Source organism: Pseudonaja textilis, chromosome 2, assembly GCF_049901715.1.
Source record: "Pseudonaja textilis isolate UNSWEBS1 chromosome 2, rPseTex1.2, whole genome shotgun sequence".
Classification (NCBI taxonomy): Eukaryota; Metazoa; Chordata; class Lepidosauria; order Squamata; family Elapidae; genus Pseudonaja; species Pseudonaja textilis.
Genome location: NC_141991.1, coordinates 134,632,108 through 134,643,539, shown reverse-complemented (window position 1 = coordinate 134,643,539; position 11,432 = coordinate 134,632,108).

The window sequence follows — 11,432 nt, the reverse complement described above, 5'->3', positions numbered from 1 at the left end:
GTCATTATCGTTTGGTTTACATTTCAGTCAACTTGCCCTTTTATGGATTAACATCATCCCACATTGATTCACTGTAGAAACTGATCAACTTTTTGAATTTCAGTGGTAAACAAAGTAAGAAATAGAGAAAGTCTGTTGATGTCATCAGATCAGTTTTATTACCAGTCAAAAACTCTAACCAAACCTTTTCAGCACATTAAAAAGCCTGGTGGATAAAACAAGACCCCAAAGAATGTTTGAATTCAATTGCCATACTGTTGAATAAATCTTCCAGAGTGCTGTTTCAAACTACTTTCCAAGAAGGAATAGAAAGGACATGTATTCTCCTTCCCTAGTTCTATGCACAGGAAATAAACGATACCCCACCATCGCCCCCTTGGGCAAGTATTAATATTCTCTTGAATTGTATGCCTACTGTTAAATATGCATGATGCCACATTTACATGAGCCTACATTATATGCAAAGTGGAGTCTGATGTAAGACTCCACTTATTGGTTCAGCCGCTGGCGGGAAGATTGAGTCCCCATCAGTGGCTGAAGTGTCGGCGCTGGCTGCGTTGGTTGCTTTTTGAATCTGGTTTGTAAATAAAGAGTTTCTTGCATTCCTGAGTCCTACTCCTTCCTCATCTGCGCCCATTTAACTCCTACCACATGGAATTTGAGAACCTGACAACATAAATGGGTTCTCCTTGCCTTTACTCTCAATAGATAGATGATAGATAGAGAGAGAGAGAGAGAGAGAGAGACGTATTTAGTATCTATATAGTATGTATGTATGTATGCATGTATCTATATCTGAATATGTATCATACGTATATACAGACATAGCCACATATATAGTATATACTATATGTAATACATACTATATATAATACATACTATATATAGTGTAGATAATGTGTACGTGTATGTGTGTGTGTGTGTGTGTATATTATATATTCGTAGATTTTCATGGGTACAGGTATGCAGGTCTTGGTGTGTTCGGGTCTTTTCCCATGGAAGAATGAGAGTATCTTGGCAATATTTCGATAAGGTCCAACTCGCCATCTTCAAGCTGGTGCTTTCAGCTTCGTGCTTGTGCGAGCAACGTGTGATAGGAGCTGCCGTCTCCCTATATATACTGGTGGGGAGGTTGGCTGTTTTGTCAGTTCTTATTGGTTGATGGAGTTGATGTTTGTAATCAGCTGGCTTTTTTGTAAGAACATGTGTGGCTGAGGTATTGGCTGTGTGTCTATCAGCCTCCTGTGTTGTAACGACCTGGCTAATGGGCTGTGTGATGACCTTCTGAGTTCTATTGTTTTGACATCCTGGGTCTTGTGCTGTAATCTCCTGAGTTGTAATGACCTGGGTCATGGGCTATGTGGTGACCTTCTGAGTTCTATTGTTGTGACATCCTGGGTCTTGTGCTATAATCTCCTGGGTCGTTGGCTGTGTTGTGACTTCCTGAGGTTTTGTGGTGTAACCTCCTCAGTTCCATGATGTGATATCCTGAGCAGGTCGTTACAACACAGGAAGCAGATAGACACACGGTCAATACCTCAGCCACACATGTTCTTACAAAAAAGCCAGCCAATCTGCAAACAACAACTCCATCAACCAATCAAGAACTGACAACACAGCCAACCTCCCCACCATTATATATAGGGAGAAGGCAGCTCCGATCACATGTTGCTCGCACAAGCACGAAGCTGAAAGCACCAGCCTGAAGATGGCGAGTGGGACCTCTTTGCCAAGATACTCTCAATCTTACACGGGAAAAGACCCGAACACACCAAGACCTGCATGTGTGTGTGTGTGTGTGTGTGTGTGTGTGTGTATACATATACATATACATATATATGGTATTCAGCTTTGTTCGGATATTTTCCCACGTCATTGTAGTTGTGCTTTTAAAGTTGTAGCAATGTTTCGGCAGAATCTCATCTGCCATCATCAGGCTTCTGTATTGTACAGAAGCCTGATGATGGCAGATGAGATTCTGCCGAACATTGCTACAACTTTAAAAGCACAACTACAATGACGTGGAAAAATACTCGAACAAAGCTGAATACCATACATGTAATACACGCGAAAACTTAAGAAAACTTATATATATATATACACACACACACACACACATACACATATATAACTATAAAGTCTGATATTGCAGCATTGCAAAGGTAAATGTATGGTCCCATTTACTCAATTAATTGAAGACCTGATTGCACTTGACACTTAGAAGCAGATAGTCTATAGATGTAGACTTTGTGTGGACAAGTATAAGGAGATATAGAACTCATTTATAGAACTCATTTATATAAAATTCAAGAAATTCAAGAAATTTAAAAACAATGGTAGTTATATAACTGTATTAGAAATAAATATGTATGTATTTTTCTGTCAAAAGCAGTAAAAATACATTTATAACAAGGCATGGAAAAGTATTCCAAATGATTGCACATTCAAATCCCTATATTTTATAGTCACAACTATTTTTTGTGAGGTTATTTTTTTAATGTTTTGGTTTAATCTCCTTGCAGTCATTTTTTATCTGCCAAAGTTTGGAAAATCACTAGGGGGCAGCAGAGATGGGGGGGGGGAGTTTGTTTGCTACCATCTGGTGGTAATCCTGATTTTTATATTCTATTTAGGGCAGACCCCCATAGCAGAATATTGTACTGCAACACAGAGTCAAGACAAAATAAAATGTACACAACAGACGTTTGAAAGCTCTAAACTTCTAAAATTTGGATAGTTGGTTGTTATTTCACTTAAGAATTAAAAGTGGAAACACCATGACACTAGGAGGAGCCCTCTGTCTGAAAACATGGTTGTTCTCTTCCTTAAAGGGAGAGAGGACAGATTTTCATTTCTCAACATTTATTATGTCATAATAAATATATTAAGACATTTTAAGTTGTCACAAAACTCTTTCCATGCTAAAATAAACTAATTTGCTGCTTTCCCGGAATACTGTGGTATCCTGTGGTAGGGAGAGATCATTTCACTATTCAGCTGTTAAGGAAGGGATGGGAAATACCCTGTGCCATAAATATATATATATATATATTTATACACACACACATACACCCGTTTACACATATCCTACTTTTCCAGTTCAGCATGGAGCTAGTTTCTTGGAGGTTTTTGTGCCTCCCCTTGCTAAGCAGAGGGATAGTGGTGAACATTTTAAACGTTTAAGCTGCATGCTTGACAATTGTTCAAAAGCCACCACCCGGTCATTGATTTTTTTTTCCCCAAAAAAGAATTGTGGCAATGATGATAATGAGGGCACCAGCACCAGCATGGGGAAGGAAAAGGCTTAGAGGCCTTAAGGCAGGCCATATGCAAGGCCTCCAAGGGCCACATGTTAAATGTTTGCTCAGATCTGCAATAAAGAACTGTTCAAATTTTAGCACATGAGGGACTTGGGGATACTTCCCTCACCACACCCAATCCACATAAAAAGGAGCAGAGCTTTGATTGTGTGGTGGCAACAACACTCTTGACTTTATTTGCCCTTCCTCATGAAGATAAGGGGTCTTTGGTGCTCATATGTGTTGGCTGAGGGAACTTCTCAGACAGGTGTGATGGTCTCCTTAACTCAGCCCTCCACAGATTGTCACAGGCACCAAAGGATTATGCACATGAGACCGCAGCCTTATGGCAGTTTCAGATGTGGCCTTGCCTGTGAAGTTGACCTGCTCTAAATACAGTGTCCTGTGCGGGTCCAGACTTCATTGCCTTCCCTTCGTAACCACCTATACTGTCTCATCTCTTCTGTGGTTTTTCTTTATGAAGAAAACCCATTAAGACAGATGGCATAGCTACAATAAGCCTTTTGATTGGCAGGGCTAGAAGCCGTCTGAAAGCATCCTTTGTTGTATCTTACCACTAGGGCTAAGTGGGGTTGCTGTTTATGAGACCTGGAGAGTGTCATATGCAAGGAATTTTATTAAAGAACTTTCTTCTGTTTCCCCACCGACAAAACACAGTACATATAGTCCTCGACTTACAACCGTTCATTTAGCGACCATTCGAAGTTACAATGGCACTTTAAAAAGTGACGTATGACCGTTTTTCACATTTATGACCATTGCAGCATCCCCATGGTCATGTGATCCAAATTCAGATACTTGGTAACTGACTCATATTTATGACGGTTGCAGTGTCCCAGGATCATATGACCCCTTTTGCAACCTTTTGACAAGCAAAGTCAATGGGGAAGGCAGGTTCACTTAACAATCGTGTTACTAGCTTAACAACTGCAGTCAGTGATTCACTTAATAACTGTGATAAGAGAGCTCGTAACATGGGGCACGATTCATTTAACAACTTTTCACTTAATAATAGAAATTTTGGGCTCAATTTTGGTCATTAAGTTGAGGACTACCTGTATTACAGGGATGTGGAAAGGGAATACAGTACAATCCAGAGCAAAGGATTGTCTCAGTGCCTCATGTAGTTATAGAAGCAATGTTTGCATATAATTTTAAGTGTTAATTTTAATTGGTTGGTCTTACCTTGCTTTTAAGTGCATAACTAACTCTTTAATATCTGTAAGTCCATCCAATTCTGCCTTGCAAACTATGGCTTAGTGATAAGTAAACAAAAACAGAAATTAGGCAAATAAATTCTAGGAAAGTTGACAGCTCATGATGATATAATCTTGGTCTTCTTTTGTAGTTCACTGTACAGGAACCTGTGGCTGCTTTTGAAGAAGGTATGTGGTACCATGCTGTCTAGCTGAATTGTTACTCGAATAATATGGATATCAAAAAAAGCTGACCAGGTGAGTCCAATGTTAAAATAGGCTTCATGAGTTCTCATCAATCTTGTGTTCTTGTACCTGCTTTGCAATTTGCAGATTGCAAAGGTAAGGTCTGGCTCTCATCTTATTATGCCAACTTGTTGGACACTTGCAAGGGAGTCCATGTATACCAAAATTGTGTATTTTGTGAAGCAACAGAACTGATGCTTGTGTAAAAAGTTCTGCTTAATGATATAGTAAGCATTCTGATCACTTTGAATGGGAGGAGAGAAATAGGATGGTTTTAGTGGATATTTTGAAGTACTGGTAACCATCTAAAGACAAGAAGATGGTAACTTCTGCAATGTTACTACTGCTACTATATTATCTCCATGCATATTTTGCAGTGGTGGGATTCAATTTTTTTTAACTACTGGTTCTGTGGGTGTGGCTTGGTGGCTGTGGCAGGGAAAGGATAGTGTAAAATCTCCAGTCAGAGGTTGTATTTGCCGGTTCTCCGAACTACTAAAAATTTCTGCTATTGGTTCTCCAGAACTGGTCAGAACCTGCTGAATACCATCTCTGATTATTACCAGAGTTGGGACTGGACTTTCCATCGCTAAGCGAGGCAGTCGTTAAGTGAGTTGCATACAATTTTATGACTTTTTTGCCATGGTCACTCAGCAAATCCAGCTTTTTCCATTGACTTTGCTTGTTGAAAACTGGCTGGGAAGATTGTAAATAGTGATCACATGACCCCGGGATGCTACATCCATTGTAAATGCATGCCAAATACCCACATTTTGATCATGTGACCTCAGGATGCTGTGACAGTCATAGGTGCAAGGGCTGGTCATAAATCACTTTCAACTCCATTGTAACTTTGAAGGTTGCTAAGTAAATAGTCATAAATCAAGGACTACCTGTAATGTGTTAGGACAGTCTATTTTGGCTTTGGTGATCTGTGGGTGATGTGGACTTCATCTTTTCCATCCCGCATGGCCATTATTAACAATTCTTCATGTTGTAGTCCACCCATGTGAAAAGGGTCCTGGTTGGGATAGGTTGTATAAGAGGATCATGTGATGGAAATGGAGTCTGAATTGTGGCAGTACTCAAGAAGGTTAGGGCAAGCAAAAATGCTCTGCCACTGAATTAGGTGCAGAAAAAGAGACCTGGAAAGGGATAATGGAAGAAATGCAGATTTATCCTTACTAAAAATAACCTTTCCTTTGGCAAGCTAGAAATATGGATGATTCCAATGCTGAGATGGCCATTCTTATCCCCTCTTTGCCTAGTGTTTGTCTCTTGGTTTTCATAATATTTATTTTTAATGTGGATTTTTGTATTTTTATAGCAATAGCAATAGATATAAATATATATTTATATCTGATGTTTTTATATTTGTTGTTTTATTGACTATTTATTTTATTGACTGTACACCACCCAGGATTGCTTGTTGTGAAATGGGTGGTTATATAAATTAGATAAATAAATAAATGATCTAGGGAGGATCTTGTTTTTAACTCCTTATATGCATCATCTGCTCTTTGATCTGTAGTTCTGTTTCTAAACATGACATTAGCTAGGGAAGCTAACATTTATATGTTGGAGTTAGACCATGATTTATATATTTTAGTTTTAGAAATACATTGAGATTAAATTTCAACTTGTTTTAATTAGGTTTATCAGCCTTGTGTTATATTTTTATGTATTGTTTAGTGTTATATTGTACATTGCTGCAATTTATTTTACTATTATTATTAGACATCTTGGTGGAAAGGCAGAATATTATAATAAAGGAAACCCAAACTGGAATAATTAGGATTTTAGATCAGGCAGTATGAAAATCCGTCTAGGGTCTTCCTTTGCCAGGAAAATCTTATCTTGAATATCTAACTACAAGCTAGCTCTATTTCTTCCTTTTCAGGTTTGCTTCCTTTTTCTTCCAAAAAATCTGAAGGGGAAAGAAGACCAGTTTATCCTCATTCAAATGGCCAAGTGAAAAGTACAGCAGGGTTACTCAGCTTTAATGGTTGTTTAAAGAAAGTATTTCAGCCATGAAGCAGGTCAAGTTATATCTGCACTGCACTTTAGACTTTTCCAATGAGCTAGCCAAGATTTTTGCTTTTTAAATAGCAACTTAATCTGCAAAAATTAACAAATAACATTTTTGTGACATATACATCTTTGTTCAGCGGGATTGCTATTAAAGCACAGGAACCAAATCTGTTGTCTGTGTATATTGTGGTGAATCTCCTTAGAGTGACACTTTACTTTCTCAAGGCCTACAAAGAACAAGGCAATGAAGCCAAGTGGTTTTTAAAAATTAAGGTACCAAACTATAAACCGATTGGAGATCCGTGCTGCCCAACTCCAGCCAACCACTAGATAGCAGCAAAAGCTTCCCACATTTTGCTGCCATCTGCCAGGTATCAGATTTTTGCAGCACATTCGTTAATCCTATCCTGCACTTTTCATGACCACTTTTTCCCCCTTACTTAAAGGGCAGTTTTATAAGATCCAATAATTCTTCATAGGATCTAGAGACAGTGCCCCTTGAAAGCGAATGCCAGGTTTTGCAGTCTACCCTTCTTTACATCTACTCAAAAGTACAGTAATTTGGATTTATGAAAACACTCCCTGGTAAATATGAAGAGGAGGGAATAAGATGCCGCAGGCTCAATCACAAACCCATTTCTGCCTCATGGTGCTGGTCCCGCCCCTGAACTCTGCAGGACGGTGTTATGAGGCTCTTCAGATGAGTCTCTGGGGGACCTGACTGTTGGAGTGGAGGGAAGCGCCTGGGTTAGGAATAACTGCCACCCAAGCCTGTCAGCTTGTTGTACAGGAAGTTAGGAAGGCGGATGCATTGTGAGGAGCTGATAACTCAACACAACGCTCCTTCCTGGCCTTGCCAGCTGCCTCCCCTCCCCTCCTCCTTCGCTGGTTTCATAATATCCCACAGGCCCAGGGGTGTGGCCTGGAGGGGGAGAGAGGGTTCAACGGGGCCTCTTCCAGGGGCTGTTTTGGCTTGGCAATGTTTCTTGTATCTCAGATACAAGCCGAGTTCGGTTGTCCCAGTGAAACAATAGTGTAACTTTCATGACTAAAACTGCCTTAGAGCAAGCTGACCATCTTTCTCATTCCCCACTGAATCATCAACCCAACTCTGAAGGGAAGGTGGCCTGGATGCCCATTCCAGAAGACCGATTGTCTACCAGGCAGCAGCAATGGAGGGGAAAGGAGGGCAACTACACTTGAATGGAAATACCCTTCCAAATGCCCACCCCTTCCCCCCTTCTGGAAATTACTGTTGTCAGAATGATTCTACTTGTTGCATTTCCCTTTGAGCTCCTCCAAGAGTGGCCTTGAGAGTCCTACAATTCCCCTTCCTCTGCCCTTTTGGTTTTCTGGATAACATAGGCCAGAATTCCTTTCTTTTATGTTCACAGAGGCCTTCAGGGAATATCCAGAAATAGGTCTAACCCTTGAGGGTTTTGAGGGGTCCATATGGCAGAAGGAGACAGGAGGCACCACAGAAACCACAGTAACTGCCTTCCTGTGGTGGGCAGTCTTGAAAGATGCAACCGTGGGGCAGAGCAAGGTAGGAAAAGGATGGGGATTTAGAAACAGAGAAACACGGACACAGCTGTGTGCCCACCCGGCAGATCACATTGTTATATAGCTTGTAAAAGGGACTATGTGTGTCATTCCATATTCTGTCCTGGAGTATTAAGAGCTACAAATCTTTTTTGACTCAATTGCATGAGCCTAATAAATAGTGGAATGGGGATCAATACAACGCTAGCTTCAGTCCACAGTCTGGTCTGTGAAAAAGCTTGTTGCAATTTGTGTGGCATATTTCAGAAAATAATTACAGGGGATTGGATTCTGAGGCTGAATTGATATCTGATATTCTTATGCATGCTTAACAACTGTGGATGATATAAGGTTCCTGCCTTCGCTTTTCAGTTATGCTACATAAAATTTTAATTTTCAGTCTTTTTTTCTTACAATTCCAATCTCAGTTTTGGTTTTGTAATTAATTGCAGCCACACTGAGTGAACATTTCTATTGGGGTGTTCCCCGCCCCCTGTGATTTCATAAGTTAACCATAGTGTGTGCAAAATTTCAGACATGCGCTTTGAACATCATGTTGCACTTTCTTTAGCCCAGTTGTTAAATAACACTGGTTTCCATGAGCACATAAGGAAATCCCACTGCTTACTTATTTATAAGTACAGTAAGTACATCATTACTTAAGAATATTTACTTTTTTTTCCTGGACTTCCTGTTTTAACGTACAACTTAGAATAGAATAACAGAGTTGTAAGGGACCTTGGAGGTCTTCTAGTCCAACCCCCTGCCTAGGCAGGAAACCCTATACCATTTCAGACAAATGGTTGTCCAATGTCTTCTTTAAAACTTCCAGGGTCGGAGAATTCACAACTTCTGGAGGCAAGTTGTTCCACTGGTTAATTGTTCAATCAGGAATTTTCTCCTTAGTTCTAGGTTGCTTCTCTCCTTGATTAGTTTCCACCCATTGCTTCTTGTCCTGCTTTCAGGGGCCTTGGAGAATAGCTTGACTCCTCCTTCTTTGTGGTAACCACTGAGATATCAGAAAATTGCTATCACATCACCACTAGTCCTTCTTTTCATTAAACTATGCATACTCAATTCCAGCAACCGTTCTTCATATGTTTTAGCCTCCAGTCTCCTAGTCATCTTTGTTGCTCTTCTCTGTACTCTTTCTAGAGTCTCAACATCTTTTTTACATTATGGTGACCAAAACTGGATGCAGTATTCCAAGTGCAACCTTACCAAGGCATTATAAAGTGGTATCAACACTTCACATGATCTTGTTTTTTATTCTGTGATTTTTTTTCAAAAACACATTTAACAGTGCAAATGTGTGTTAAATTGTGTAGATCTACTTTTTCTTGCTCTTCAAAATTTGCTGAAATGTTAGTTACTTTTTCATTAGAAAGACTTATTCTCTACTTGTCTCACAATGCAAAGTTTAAGTACACTTTAACCCACTGGCATATTCTGACAGACCTATAGGTTTTTAAATTTGCTTTTGAAATTGCTCTTCTTCAGTCAGGTTTGGTTGTATGCAGTTGTGATGGAAAGCAAAGCACAATTGGATGTTGCCTAATGTGTTTTTAAAATTGGAGTGTTCTCCATTATAGATTTTATTTGTGCGTAGAGGGAGGGCTGCATGGATATAGGAAGCAAAAAAGTACTTTTTTCATCAATTAGACATTACTCAAATTATATTTAGTTTGTGAACTTATTTTTAGTAAATGTAAATTAAACCAACTTTCTTAGCTTATTGAACTAATGCATCTCCACTGCTATCTTATTGTTATAGGAAGTCACATTATTAATGCTGGGGATGGAGGCTATCCTTCTAATGTATAACATCTAGCATACATAGCATAGCTTATGAAAAATATTTCTTCATGTTAAACAAGTTTAAAAGGTTGTCATACGTTTCTGAACTTGTGTGATGAATGTCTAATGATTTATCTCATTTCTTACACTCCTAATGTGTAACCCGCGTTAGTCCACTCTGCCAAGGACTACTTTACCTTATCAGAAGAGTAACACATCTCAAACAATAGTGATTCCTAGTAATTCTTACTAGCAACTATCTGCTCTTTAATAACTTTTGTCAATTACAATTTACACAGAACATGGGCAGTAGCTGAAGGGAGGATAACGAAAGTTGAAGCAAGCAGTCTGGTATCCAAGCATCTCTCTCCCCCACCTTTTTTCCACCTGCTACAGAAGGCCATCCCTCCCAAAGGGTCCATCCCTCTCAAGCAAGAAAACAAAGACCTCTTTATCACACACACACCCTACACATTTGGGAAATTTGCAAGCACAAGAACCTGCCTTAAAGGCACAGATAGATTTTCTGTCCATTCCTGGGCTGTATTGGAAGGAAACTTCAGCTCAATAAACTCTATTCTAGAATTAAGAACTACAGTACATATCTTTAAAGGTCCATTGTCCCCCATCTATATGCTAGAATCATTCAGCTAACCTGCAACAATATTAGCTATCAGAAAAAAACATACATGAACTAGGCTTCAAATATGAAACTTGAGAGCAAGTTTATAAACTTCCTTTTTATAAACAAGATATCCACATATTCTACATTAAACAGAATTTCTATACTGACACATATTTTTCCAATGGTGCAAGCGAGGAGACAGGAAAAGTGTTTTTATTATATATTAAAGGATAATGATTAATTATGTTCACTTACCATCAGATTGAGAAGATGACCTTCAGTCCCATAAAATATAAAAACCAGTGAAAACACAAAATTATTATAGTGGTAACATGGACATCTAGGTCTTAGTGAAAAATATTACAAATTAAGAAATCACATATCATGCTCGTACCACCCAACAGGTTTTAAAGAACTCAAGTGTGAAGTCACTGATCAATTGACAAAAATAACCTATTGACATAACATTGTATAACTGCTACAACTTATCTCAGGCAACTTGAGAATTGGACTCTAATGTGACAATTAAATGTTTTGTGTAATTTGAAAATGTCCCAAAGTCATAATTCCCAAAAGCCTTTGAGATATGCCTTGTAAGCAAGTCAAATTAATTTTTAAACATTGGGTTTGACAAATGGATATAATTTTTGGTTTCTTTCATTTGGGAGAAGAATG